General features: G+C 36.9%; 1 protein-coding gene across 2 annotated transcripts in view; it reads right to left on the bottom strand.

Annotated features, from left to right (window-relative positions):
* LOC120632363 overlaps nucleotides 1-14,002 on the bottom strand; it is a 610,336-nt gene that overhangs the window by 237,988 nt on the left and 358,346 nt on the right. The window lies entirely within an intron of this gene.

Here is a 14,002-nt window from a genome sequence, read left to right as displayed (position 1 = left end):
TGAGTGGACTTCACATACCTTTAAGAAAATTATGTAGAACTCTATAAGCAGGTAAGGTAAGCAGGTTTTCTCACGATTTTCTCCTTCAACCTTAATGCAAATATCACTTAAATGCTTAAATTAAAAAAACAAATAACTCCGAAAAGTTAACGATCCCCGGGATCGAACTCGGTTCTTGCGAAAGGGAGGCCAAAGCGCTAAACACTAAACTATCACAATTTCATACAATAGCTTTGAATAAAAAAAAAGTGTTGGTAAGGTTAGGAGCCAGATTGGCGCAGTGAACAGAGACCCTGCTTTCTGAGTCCGAGCCTGTGGGTTCGATTCCCACAACTGGAAAATGTTTGTGTGATGAACATGAATGATTTTCAGTGGCTGGGTGTTTCTGCATCAGTATATTATATTCACATATTCATAAGACAAAGAAATTTTTAGTCATCTTAGCACCCATAACAACAAGCTACACTTACTTTGGGGATAGATGGCGATGTGTGTATTGTTGTAATACATTTAAGAAAAAAAAATGCTTTTATAGGAGTCTGACGTGCTCCTAAAACATTATGAATGATGCTAACCTTAGTCTGTGATATGATTATTAGACCACTCCAAAAAATCAAGCTCAGTTGCTTTTTTTTTATGTTTATAGACGAGCGCTTCACAGCAATCCCACCGGATGGTGAGCGATGATGTAGCCTAAGATGGAGCGCGCTTGCCTAGAAGATACCTATTCACTCTTGATTTGAAGGTACTCATATTGTAGGTACTGGGGAAAATGGAAGCCGGCAGGGCAATCTTTACTAGCATCCATTGTTATTGTTAGCTCTAATGAAATAACTACCTAAATAATGCCGTATAGTATCTTATAGTCTCTATGTGAGATTCATTCTTTATTTACTTGTATACGATTTTTAAAGTAAGTAATAATAGAAAAGTCGACTTAAAAATTATCAAAGTATTAAATAGCGCGGAAGCGGTTATAGCCCAGTAGATAGGACTTCGGCTACACTTTCGGGGGGCCGAGTTCGAATCTCAGCGCACACCTCTAACTTTTCTAATTTATGTGGGTTTTGAGTAATTAAATCAGCACTAGCTTCCGTGAAGGAAAAGCATCGTGAGGAAACCTCATGGCTTAGAATCCTCCATAATGTTCTCAAAGGCGTGTAAAGTCCACCAATCCAGACTGGGCCAGCGTGGTGGACTGCGGCCTGGACCCTTCTCATTGGGGGAGGAGACCCGTGCCCTGTAGTGGGCTGGTAATCGGTTGATACGATGATGATGATTTATTAGTCTTCGTCTTTTTAAAGAAGACAATGTCAGCACAGACTTATTTGTCCGCCAAGATAATGACCCCCCTCTATGCACGCCACTGCCTGAAGATGATATATATGAAGATGATATAAAATGAAGAAAATCTCCAGTACGAATTATAAAAAACTTAAGGATAAAAATTGCAAGAGTTATAAAAAGCTCACTCATACTGGAGATTTTCTTCATTTTGTATCATCTGCATACCCTGTGCATACCCTCTATGCACGCCACTGACCGCGGGTAGTAGGTATTGTAAACATGGTCTAGGCAGAAGCTTTTATTCTGATAGGTACTTTCTATAAAGAAAGTTTAGGTACATTTAGAAAGTAATGCTTTTAACTTTTACAATGCACTAAAAATGGTATATATTCTGTAGCATTGGATTCAATCGTACCACCATTTAGCCGTGCTGAGCGTTAGAGGCCACGAAAGGACTATTTGTGCCCACGTAAAATTTTATGTCCGCACTCGTCGACACAAGAAAGATTTTTATTTTTAACGCTATTGCTGGTTACTAGCTTTTATCTGCCACTAGCTTTGCACTACGGTTTCATGTTATATAGACCAAAACAATTCTTATTATATAGCTTGGGAAGTTCAAACATACAAACAAATCAGTTATTTTTTTATCATAATTTTTTTTATCAATAGTTGCACAAATGTAACATGAACAAATTTCTCGCCAAACTGGTTAACCAGTTTATTGGCTAGTTAGCGCTCGTCTTATGTATGCACCTAAAGCTAGAATATAATAAAAACAATAAAGAGTATATCTTATTCCTATTTAATAATATTTTAACGAAAAATTAAATTTATACAAATTCCGATAATATGTAGCGATAAGGCCGCCTAATTGTATACATCGTGAAGAAATTAAAGTAGGTAGGTGTTCCTTCAATTTCTTCGTAAGAACAACTATACTGACATTATTATCTATCCTAGGCAACTCAATCTTAGTAAAGATTTTATGCACAATGAATCGATTCAGCCTTTTACCATAGTAGTTCACAACTTTTGTTAAACCAGTTGAAGCAGTTAAACTTTTATTACTAATCGGTTGCTACGCGTCGTCATATCGGAACGATAAATCCATTGATGGTCTTCGTCATAAGCGAGTTAGCACGCGTGACGCAGTGGCACTTATGTCAAGTCTGAGACCGGCGTCGTGGGAAACGGCAAAGCGGGAACAATTCGTTGGAACTAGGAACTGTTGAAGCCTCTCAAGGTTTCAATGTATCAAAACACTGTAATACCTTGCATTCAAGTGCAAATATGTTCGCCCACACTTCTATGTCAGCCACAATAAAAAATCAGTAGAACAGAATGTTCGATCCATTTTACGTCGACTTTATTGTCTTTCGATACTTAAAACTACACGTGATTTCATACGTGCAAGTCTAATACTGAGTCAATTTAGAAATCATAAATATAAAAAAAGAAAAACCGAATCCTGAACTTTGTATAATAGGATACACACATCTGCGTCATAAGGTTCGTCGAAATCCGTTGGGAACTAATTTTCCATATTTTCTAAGCTGACATACGAAACAATAGGGAATGAAAAAGCATTCACGGCATCACAAAGGCTAAAGTTCGTCATGCATCGTCATCAAAGAACGCCACGGACAATTGGATGTCATAAAAACTAAGTCACTATGTCAACGGGCAAAGTTGCGAAATTAATTAATTGAAAACGTCAAACGCATGGACTATTTAGGCAGGTGACATTAAATTGATTATCAAGACAATAATTGTACTACTACGTAATACACATAGCTATTTGAAGTTATTTTTTAGTTAGTTAAATAACTAACAAAAGAAGAAAACAAAATCACGACTGTACAAATTTTCAGATTTGAAAATGACAACGGACATGGGTAGTGATATAAAACAAAAAAATATATAACTAGATAATGTAACGTTCCTATCAATACCTCAGTTCTCATTGATTCAAACCAGTTCAGGCATTTAGAAATTATGTTGGAATTAACAAACATATACAAATACACACACACACTCTCACACATGCACACACGCGCATACTTACAAAAGTACTATTAAATATATTTTAATGTGCTTTTGTTAACTAAATTTTAATTAAATTAATGCTTCTGTGTAGCATGTTTATTATTTCGAATATCATCACACAAATTATTTTCTGCTTGTATAGCTACTCTCCTTTTTATGTTTATTTCTTGTTATGGAAGAGCGGTGTTTACTGACACAGACATTAACGTTTACAGTAATTTTATTTACCCAAACAAACTTTTTTTATTTTTGTTGTTATTATTACCTATTTGTTTATATATAGGTAAGAAAATGGAGAAGAGAATGGTCAGAGAATGGCAAAGGCTATTCGGGATAACAAACCCAAGTGAAAATCAATGTCGTAAATTTTCCAAGCTGTTTTATTATTTATGAATTTGCAGAAAATTCGGGCAATGTCACCAAAAAATAATAAGGAACGTCCTATTTTCACTTTCATTATAACCGACTCGTATGCATTGCAAATATAAAACGTAGGTAAACAGCAAGAAAAAAAGAGAAAGTCGCGCATGTATGCATGAGGCTGGCAATCTGCTTTCGCATGAATAAATAAATAATACAAAGCGCTCTTTTGTGTTACCTGCCTGGTGTAAGCGTTACCGAGGTAGATACACCATTCTTTTGTTCACAATTTAAGTTAAAAATTCGCAGATTTTTCAAGTTATAATAATATATGTTAGCGTTATATTTTGTTGTGCAAGCTTTTTACGGGTGTAATTTTAAAACATGATGACAACATATTTAAAAAAGATCTTATCTTAACACTAGCTTTTACCCGCGATACCCCCTTTGCCCGCGTGGTAATTTGAAAACCTTAGCCAGGGGGAATGTTACACCAACCGTGAATAAAGAACAGTGCACTATTTAAGGAAGCATGTTAAAATAATAGTGTCTTTTCATTTACCGCTAAGACATGTTAAATTAAGAGCCTTGCTCACACGCGCACATGCCATATATAGCTGCCCATTTCAGACATGTAAACTGCCCTTGGGAATTTGATGTTCTTTCGGGGCCAAAAGTAGCCTTACTCTACGTTCTTTCAACTTACTCTGTGCCAAAAATTACGTCCATTGGTTGCTTAGCTAGCGCGTGAAGGAAGGGCAAACAAACAATGAAAAAACGAGGCATAAAATTTAATAACCCACCAACTTGCATCGCAACTTAGTAGTATATTCAAACGGTAGAGGTAAATACGATGGTAAATGTCATTCCATCAAAAAGCGCTCGAACCGAAATTCTACTTCACCGACTTAAAAATAAAAGGAAACATGTTTACTGTTTGCTAAAACCGTTAAAAGCATCCCGAATTCCCCGAAGTTTATTTTAAATGCCAAGTACAAAGTTGAAAAAGGAGCAAAATTTTAAAAGGATTTTTGTGACTCAAAGTTTTTAAATCCTTTCGACACATGATATTCGTAGAAGGTATCATTCGAACAATTCTGACTAGCTGATACTTCCCGGATTTACATGATTTACCTTTATATAAAAAATACCTAGGTTAGAACAAGTTTATTCTACTAGTCAAGTCCTTTTATTCAAAACGCATACTGAGGGGTTTGTGAAAAATATGTTATCCGCTAATTTGTGGCTGCGGCCATCTTGGTCCGATTTACATTAAACATTGCTAAGAAAACTCCCGAGTAATTACATCATTTGGTTGCTTACTTCAATTTTTAGACAAAAAAAAACATAATCAAAATCGGTTCATCCGTTCGAGAAATAGGATGCCACAGAGAGACTCATACACACATACGAGTACAAACACGTAAAACTTATAACACCCCGTCCTTTTTGCGACGGCGGATGAAAATAGTATATTTTATAAGCACCTTTTTGTCAAAATACTTGTCAAAAAGGTCAAGTTTATTTTAGATAAAGGGAGAGCCAACATGTGTTAGGTATTGGGGTTTTCGATTAACAAATTTATTTATTATCCGTGCTTGGAGTTAATGGTGGCCACTGTGCCAAAGATCATATTAAATCCATTTCGGTCCCATTTATTCTCTTTGAATAATGTTATGATAATAATTGTCAAAGATAGATAAACCATGGTTTGTAAAAATAGCACGCTAACGAGATGAAGATGTTGAGATGGGCAGCAGGTGTAACAAGACATAGATAGACATGTTATATAGAAATTCAGTTGCGATCAAGTAACATGCTTTGATGTGAAGGGCAAACTTTATCTTGACCTTCTTGACAATAGAGTGCCTTCCTTTGTAAAGATATAATATTCTGTGCCTGAAAATGTCGTTTCTAAATCACATTATAATCGTTAAAATCGGTCCAGTACTTTCGGAGTTTATTCGGTACAAACAAACAAACGAACAAAAACCTTTCGTTTTTACAATATAGTATTCATGTAGCAACCAAATCTGTCACGTGATATCAAAGTCAAAGTCAAAGTCAAAGTCAAAAATATCTTTATTCAAGTAGGCCCACAGGTGGCACTTTTGATGCGTACATAAGAACCACACGGTAGTGAGATGATGGCGATAACCACATTCGTAAACTTAAAACTAAAGCTACGAGGGTTCCAAACGCGTCCTGGTCTAAGAAGAAGCCCACAACAAACTTAGCCGGGTGGTTTTTTTTTTGTTATCACCATCACACAATGTTATTTTAAAATATTAGAAGAGCAAGCTGGTTAGAGCAATAATTTACACCCAAGCTTTTTTATCGTTTACGTAGTCCTTTATACTATAATAGGACTTTTCTATAAGCTTACGTTTAATACAAACTTTGAACTTTTTAAGAGACATCTCCAAGATGACAATTGGTAGTTTATTGTAGAATTGTATGCAATTTCCTTTAAACGAATTATGAATTTTATGTAACCTAGTATATTGCACTGTAAGTTTATTCTTACTTCTATTGTTTAAATTATTGCAGTCACATATCACTAGCGTATCCGCTACCGCTATCGCTAGTTGTAAGTGAACACACACACTTCAGGATCATTACACCGGTTTATTGAATTTAACTTTAATAGCTTCATTGCTAATGTGTGAACAGGGACTGCATTTGTTTCCCTCGTAAAAGCGCGCTGGGTAATAAAATAGCCAGGTGGTTTCATAGGCAATAAAACCTCATCTTGCGAGTTATGAAACACCTGCGTATGTAGGACGAGAGGAGCTTGGCTAAATTCTTCACCACCTTCATCAATGTTATGTTGGGCCCATACAGCCGGGTGGTGACAGCAGACCAGAAACACTTGTCAACACACCTCCTCTTCCTGAATGAATGAATGAATACACTGTGAGACTATATAACGATGATATTTTTGACGTGTACCTGTTATTTTAGCTCAATAAAGAAAATTAAACAGCATCATTTAAAAGCTTTTGATGTACCTTTATACTTACCTTTATCTTTAACTATATCATTTTCGAGCTTGCTGTGTTCAAATAAATACGCTGTTATTGTACACCAAAGAAAAAAAATATATTGTACACCAAAAATAGTTACAGAGATATAAACATTCAAAAATAGAGCAAGAGGGTACAACTTGGTAGCCTTTTGGCTACATAGCGACTTCTTCCAGGCAACTAAAGGCGTAAAAAACAAATAGACAAGAAATAGGTGCTGCAATAAATAAAATATAAACATTACACAAATATATAAATATAATCCCATAGTATTTTTTAAAAGATCCCAGGTGTCTTACAGCACCCTCTATGGTACTACTACCATCTACTGAGATCAATAACGCGTCCGCCAAGTTGAGTTGTTTTGTGCAATCCGTTTGAAATGGAATTTATCCAGCATTAGACTGATATAGGCTGATGATGATACTAATGGAAAACCAACGTCTTTAAACGAAGCAACACTTTGCAGGGCATACAAGTAACGTGTCCTAAAAAGTGCCACCCTGTGTCCTTCAACCTAAGCCTCATATGACTTAAATTACACTGGCAACCACACCCTTCAGAATGCTTTGCGACAGAATGCTTTTTTGTTTAATCTAGTTCCTCCCTCGTCTTTTTATCATCGGACCGCGAGGCAACGTAAGTATCTGCATCACTACGTGGTCGATATACCGCGGACGCGTATGAAGCGCTTCGCATCTTCGTTTCTGATCCGCACCGGTAGGATATGGAATGCGTTTCCAGCTTCCATTTTCCCCAGTACCTACAATATGAGTACCTTCAAATCAAGAGTGAATAGGCATTCTAGGCAAGCGCGCTCCACCTTAGGCTGCATCATCGCTTACCGTCAGGTGTGATTGCAGTTAAGCGCTCGTCTATAAACATAAAAAAGAGGCGGTAAAGAGGTAATTCCCCGGACGAGCTCTATGATGATTCCTAAGGTAATTTTGGACCTACCAATGCATAAGTTTAAAGACACACTTATTACAGCGAGGTTAATATACAATTGATGAGTTTCTTAATGACAAGGTTGCTTGGAAGCATCCGGCTCCGCTTTCATCTCTCACAAGATAGAAAAATGAATGTTAAAATGTTAAATGTAAATTTTTGATGTTGGAAAAGAGCAACTGCTGAGTTTCTTGCCGGCTTCTCGGTAGAATCTGCATTCCGAACCGGTGGTAGAGTCACTACACACGGACAGACTTGACGTTTCAAAAGTGCTTGTATTAGGCCTACTTGAAATAAATGAATTTTGATTTTTTTGAATTTTTTGAATATAACTATGAAGATAACGCGCTGTCTACGAAAGTGATGACTGACTTACCTGTGCGCCATACCGCCCATAGCTAGACCACATAATGTATTTACTGTGAAGGTAGACCAGCACCTACCTCGTCATCTAGTGACAAAATGAATTCCAATTGGAAACTATGCCCCGAACAGTAAACAAGCTTGTTTATAAAGTCGGCTACCGTTCAATACGGGTAAAACGGTACGGGCAAAACGTTTAACCAAACAATTCATGCCACATTCGAAATATTGAAATCTATTTTATTTGCATTTTGTCTGTTAGGGGTACAAAATTGAATTAACCAATCGAAATTCACTTATTTACGTTACTAATGAGATGAGGGTGATATCTCATTTTACAATCTACGATCTATTCCTACATCTGGCAAAAAGGAAGGCAAAAGTTTACGGTGCGCAGCCTGATGAGCTGGTCTGAACAGATTCACTCCACACCCCCGTAGATCTGGTACTTCTTATGCTTGGCTAGCCGCCTCCATCCACGACTTTTCTCGTCACGCTGGTATTTCATTCCATCACTTTGAGAGCGTCGCAGACGGGGGTGCAGCGAATCTGGTCAGACCAACGCATCAGGCTGCGCCCCGTAAACTTTTTCCTTCCTTTTCACTAGATCTAGAAATAGAACTTCACATCACCGAAGCGAAGCTAAAATCACAATAAACATATAAACTTTAAATTTAAAAAGTAATTCCTTAAAATATATTTATTATGAAATTAATGTGTGCGAGGATTTTGTCCGCTACAAGAAAACTTTACTGTGAAGTCTGTGAACCAGGGAAGTTTTATAAGTACGACTTTGACGGCAAGGTGGTTACGAGCCGCCCGATAGGACTCTAGCTTTACATTTTTGAAATTCCAATGTATTCCTTGTAAGGAATCAAACCTTACATTTATAAGGCCAAATACCAACCACTGCGTCAGATAGATCGTAAAAATTAAATAAAACTTCAGCGATATTTGTATTAGTAGCTTGTTCAAACTAATTTGTGAGAGGCTTTTGTACAGAGGGCCTGTTTCGTAACTCCACAAAACAAGAAAAGTTTCAATTGACGTTATTACCGAGTTGTACCGTTAAAAATCTATATGTATTTACTTGTCGGCTTGTAATTATTGAATTTGTTGACGCGTTGGTATCCAACACCTGTTGTACCTTTTGGTCTTGTACTTGACTACGAATCAGGAAGTCCTGGTTTCGAAACCGGGGTGTCTTTGATCCATAAAAATTCTTAGGTATTGGACTTATTTTTAACAAAATTTGCACGTCCAGCTCGGCCTATGACATGACAAGACCGATGCTCAGAAGTAGCACATCAAATAGATGATGCGGAGTAAGTCATGGGCAACAACTATAAAATAAAATTTGTTTATTTAGATATTATTAAACTTTTTTTTTTAGTCCACTACAAGTTAGCTATTGATTGCAATCTCAGCTGATCGTAAGCGATGATGCAATCTAAGATGGTAGCGGGCTAACCAGTTTGGTGTATCACACCCCTAATCGGTTTCTGCGCGGCATCGTACCGGAACGTTAAAATGCTTCGCAGCACGTCTTTTTCTGTAGGGTTGTAAGTAGTAACGGCTAAAGCCTTCATCCTGTCCAAAAGTCTTTCATTTGCTATACTCCGCGAACAGCAGGAGAATCTGTATGGTGTAATTTATATTTTTTTCAATCCGTATACTCCACACCAAACAGATCCTCGGCAATGTACCCTCTACGCACGTTTCGCTCAATAAAATACATATGAGTTTTGACTATAATGATAGCTATATTTAAATTAACTACGACTAGGAGCTCGACTTCACTTTCGGGGGCCGAGTTCGAATCCCAGCCTCTAATTTTTCTAAGTAATGTGCAGTTTTAGCTTATTAAAAATATCACTTGCTTCGACGGTGAAGGAAAACATCGTGAGGAAAGCTGTATGCCTGAGAGTTCTACATAATGTTCTCAAAGATATGTGGAGTCCACCAATCCACAATCCGCCAACGTGGTGGACTACGGCCTTAACCCCTACTCATTGCGGGAGGAGACCCGTAGTGGGCCGGTAATGGGTCGATATGATGATGATGACAGAAAGTCATTAAACTTACGATGCCTAACTGATTCGGTTACTTTACGAAAAGTGCTATGCGAATTAATTAATGTTAATAACAAAACTGAAATCTCTCTTCTGAACTCTTTGTGGGGACAGAACGTTAACTGGTAAACAAATTATAGTTTCCGTTTTGTCAAAATTTTGTTTGAGCTTCCACCTGGTAAAATTAAATTATTTATACTTAAGTTACGCTTGTTCCACAAAGTTCCACTCAGCGTTTTTCAATTTTGCAATACGTACATAGTTCTGATTGTAAAAGGATTAGTTGTACCGCTTCGAAGCTTAGATGCCTCGTTGGAGTTTTAATACGTCGGAACAGTCAGCAGGTGTTTTTAAAGCGCTTTTCTAAAGGATTTAACCGTGCACTCCGACTGCAAAATGCATCTCCGTAGCGAGAAACATCAAGTGTAAACGTTTTTTGGTTCACTTTTCACTATTGAATCAAAACAAAGAGGTATTTTTTCAGTGGGGCCTCGAGTCTATTTGAGTTGTTAGTCGGCATTCGTTATACACGAATACGATTTTCCATTTAAAGGAGGTTTACCTGCTCTTTCGAATAGTCAAAGTATTTTTCAAAACATTTCATTTTGAGTCTAGAGTAATCTTTGTAATGTACCGTGGGAAATTTGATATATTATTTAAAGTTTATATTAAGAAGTAGGATGAATAAAAATTACTTCTCCCCTCGCTTCACTCGCGTTAGCTACAAACGTGGTAACGAAATTTTATTTTGGCCGCGCAAACTTCTCACTCATGGAACCTGTACGTACGTCCCGTAATATTAAGATTTTTCCTCCTAAACTATGTGATGAAATAACATGCTGTAAAAAAGCAAGCGTTATATATATTTACGATTGACTTTATAAACTGACTTATATTAATATACCGTGCCTAAAATTTCATTTTATTTTATTTATTATTCTACATAATTCGTTATTTTGGCTTATTTATAAGAGATAAGCATATGGTTTCACAAACTTTTTTTTAATATACCGAAGACTGGTAATTTTGTAGTAAATAGTAGTATGACTGGTTGGACAGCGTAGGTGGATAAAACAGATCGCGGTCGTTTTTTCTTCTAGCTTGGTTTACGAATACCATTACTTCTGAAAAAATTGCCTTTGTTTCCTTTACAGCTTAAGCTATCTTGGAGAAATTTAGCTTACAGATAGCTTGCATCCAGAAGGGCACTGGATACGTCTGGGCCGGGTAAACAAATAATTCCGAGCAAATTAAAAAAATCCAAAACAAACGCAGTCGAAGTCACTGGCAACTACCTGTATAAAATACAACTCATGTCACTATTAAGGCGCGTACTTACTTGTGTGTGCACACAAAATGTATACGTACGGCTTAATGTCATTCTCAGTTGGCAATTTACCAAATGTTGCCGCTGCACAATGCATGTCAATATTTACGAAGACGTTACTGCTTGCTTTCAGGTTGGCTTATTCAATTCGGGCTGAAGGAATATCTTAGTGCAAAAATACGATTGTGATTTTCAAAAAAAGAACTTTTATTTACTTACTAGCTACCGCCCGCGACAGTGATAGTACAGGTTTTTTTAAAAACCTGTAGGGAATTTTAGTTTTTCCGGGCTAAAAGTATGCTAAATCCGTGTCTAGGATGCAAAGCTATCTCCAAGCCAATTTTCATTAAGATCAGTGCAGCCATTGAGCCGAGTATAAGTAACAATCTAGCAGTGGATTCTTATTTTTACGGCCGATTGGCGCAGTGGGCAGCGACCCTGCTTCCTGAGTCCAAGGCCGTGGGTTCGATTCCCACAACTGGATAATATTTGTGTGATGAACATGAATGTTTTGAACAGTGTCTGGGCGTTTATTTATATATTATAAGTATTTATGTTAATTATTCATTAAAATTATTCATCAGTTATCTTAGTACCCATAACACAAGCTACGCTTACTTTGGGACTAGATGGCGATGTGTGAATTGTCGTAGTATATTTATTATTTATTTATTATTTACTAGCTGTTGCCCGCGACTTTGTCTGCGTTTGATTTTGTTTTTTGATGTGGCATTTAATTTAGTTGTAGTTCTTAAATAATTTAAAGTATTCAATATCGCTAAGCCTTAAATGAGGTGTTTGCTGCTGTCCGCTGAGGAGTTCTGTTCTCTGTCTCCAACCGCATTCATCAGATCTACACAAAGTTCGGACAAAATTAAATACATATTTAATTGTTTGTTTAATAATTATTTAAATCGGTTATAATTTGTCGGAGTTATGGTGTAAAATTGTCAAACACTTTCATCCCCTCTCCTAAAGGAACCGAGCTTAATGTAGGGATAAAAAGTAACCTTTATTACTTTTAACACTTCCAAGAATATGTGTACAAAGTTGAATGAGGATCGGTTTAGTAGTTTTTGCGTGAAAGCGTAACAAACAAACTTACATTGACATTTATAATATTAGTAGGGATTATAGGCTATTGATTTAACTATTCCAGCTTGGATTTCGTCGTCGAAATAATTTTGGAGGTTAAAATGGAACTGAGATATTTGTAGCACTCGTTTTAAATATTTGATGGTAAATCCATAGCTGAAGCGGGGATTTCAAAAATCATTCTAACGATTGCACCAGCACAAAGCCCTTGGAGCGGACGCAGCCTTCCGGATGTCCATTCAAGAGCTCCGAGGAAATTACCATTTTAGCGGAAATTTTTCAATTGTTCTTGTAAATGCTTTCGTTTGCTTGCTTCTAAAAAATAATTTCTAATAAAAGGCAGCAGAGAAATACGCGCTATATTTTTCCGAGCATTCATTCCAAGATTCGCACGCTGGAATATAAATATTCGGTACCAACTTGAAAATGAAGATTGATATTACAAAGCGTTACTTTGCGGAATTATTTATAGTTTAACTAGCTATTGCCTGCGTTTTTCATCCGCGTCTTTTCCTATTTTACAAATCCGTGGGAATTGTTTGCTTTTCGGAAATAAAAAGTAGCCTATGTTACTCTCCGTCATTTAACCTACTAATATTCCAAAAATCAAGTCGATTGTCTTAGTTAGGACTTAAAGTAAGCACAAACAAACAAAAAACATGCAAAACAGTTTTGAATTCATAATATTAGTATGGATGGAATGCTATGTCGACCTCCAGGCGGTTAGGTGAATAAATACACCCCAGCCAGCAGGGTCGAGATACCATGACAAGAGGCGCATACGCATATACAGGTTGTTCTCAGAATAAGATATTAATATTCTTCTAATTTAAGAAAAAACTTTTTGTAAACATTCTTAGTGCTGTAGATAGTTATTCTACAGACGAAGATGTGCTGGTATGATGCAATTTAGGTTGGGTTTTAAATTTGCCTTTTAGATTGCATAGTCACTTACTCCAATGCTGGAATGGCAGCCTCGAACTGGTAGGCGCAGCGTTGGTCGACCCCAACGAGGTGGACAGACGACATTAAGCACGTCGCAGGTAGCCGCTGGATCCAAGCGGCACAGAACCGTGGAATTTGGAACTCTCTACAAATGACCTATGTCCAGCAGTGGACGTCTATAGGTTGATGTGATGATGATGATGATATAAACAGAATATGATATTGGGTGATCTTTAGGTAGCTTAAAGATTACTCAACGTCGGAGTGAAAAGTTTGAATAGCGTTCGTTTCTTAGAAGGTAATACTAGTCGAGAACCTTCTCCAGATTTTTCATAAATATCAATCCATTACCGGCCCACTACAGGGCTTCTCCTTTCTAGACTGAGGATGGTTTGAGTTGACATCCAGTACCCGTATCTGCTATATTTGTAGAAACGTCATGTTTCTATAATTGGTATTTGTTTGAATAAAATATAGAAAACAATGCGGTAAAAAACAGTGAAATATAACCTTAACGTTTCAACTTCATT

Source organism: Pararge aegeria, chromosome 19 (genome assembly GCF_905163445.1).
Source record: "Pararge aegeria chromosome 19, ilParAegt1.1, whole genome shotgun sequence".
NCBI lineage: Eukaryota > Metazoa > Arthropoda > Insecta > Lepidoptera > Nymphalidae > Pararge > Pararge aegeria.
Note: the sequence above shows the minus strand (reverse complement) of the source record. Positions and strands in the feature narration are given on the sequence as shown.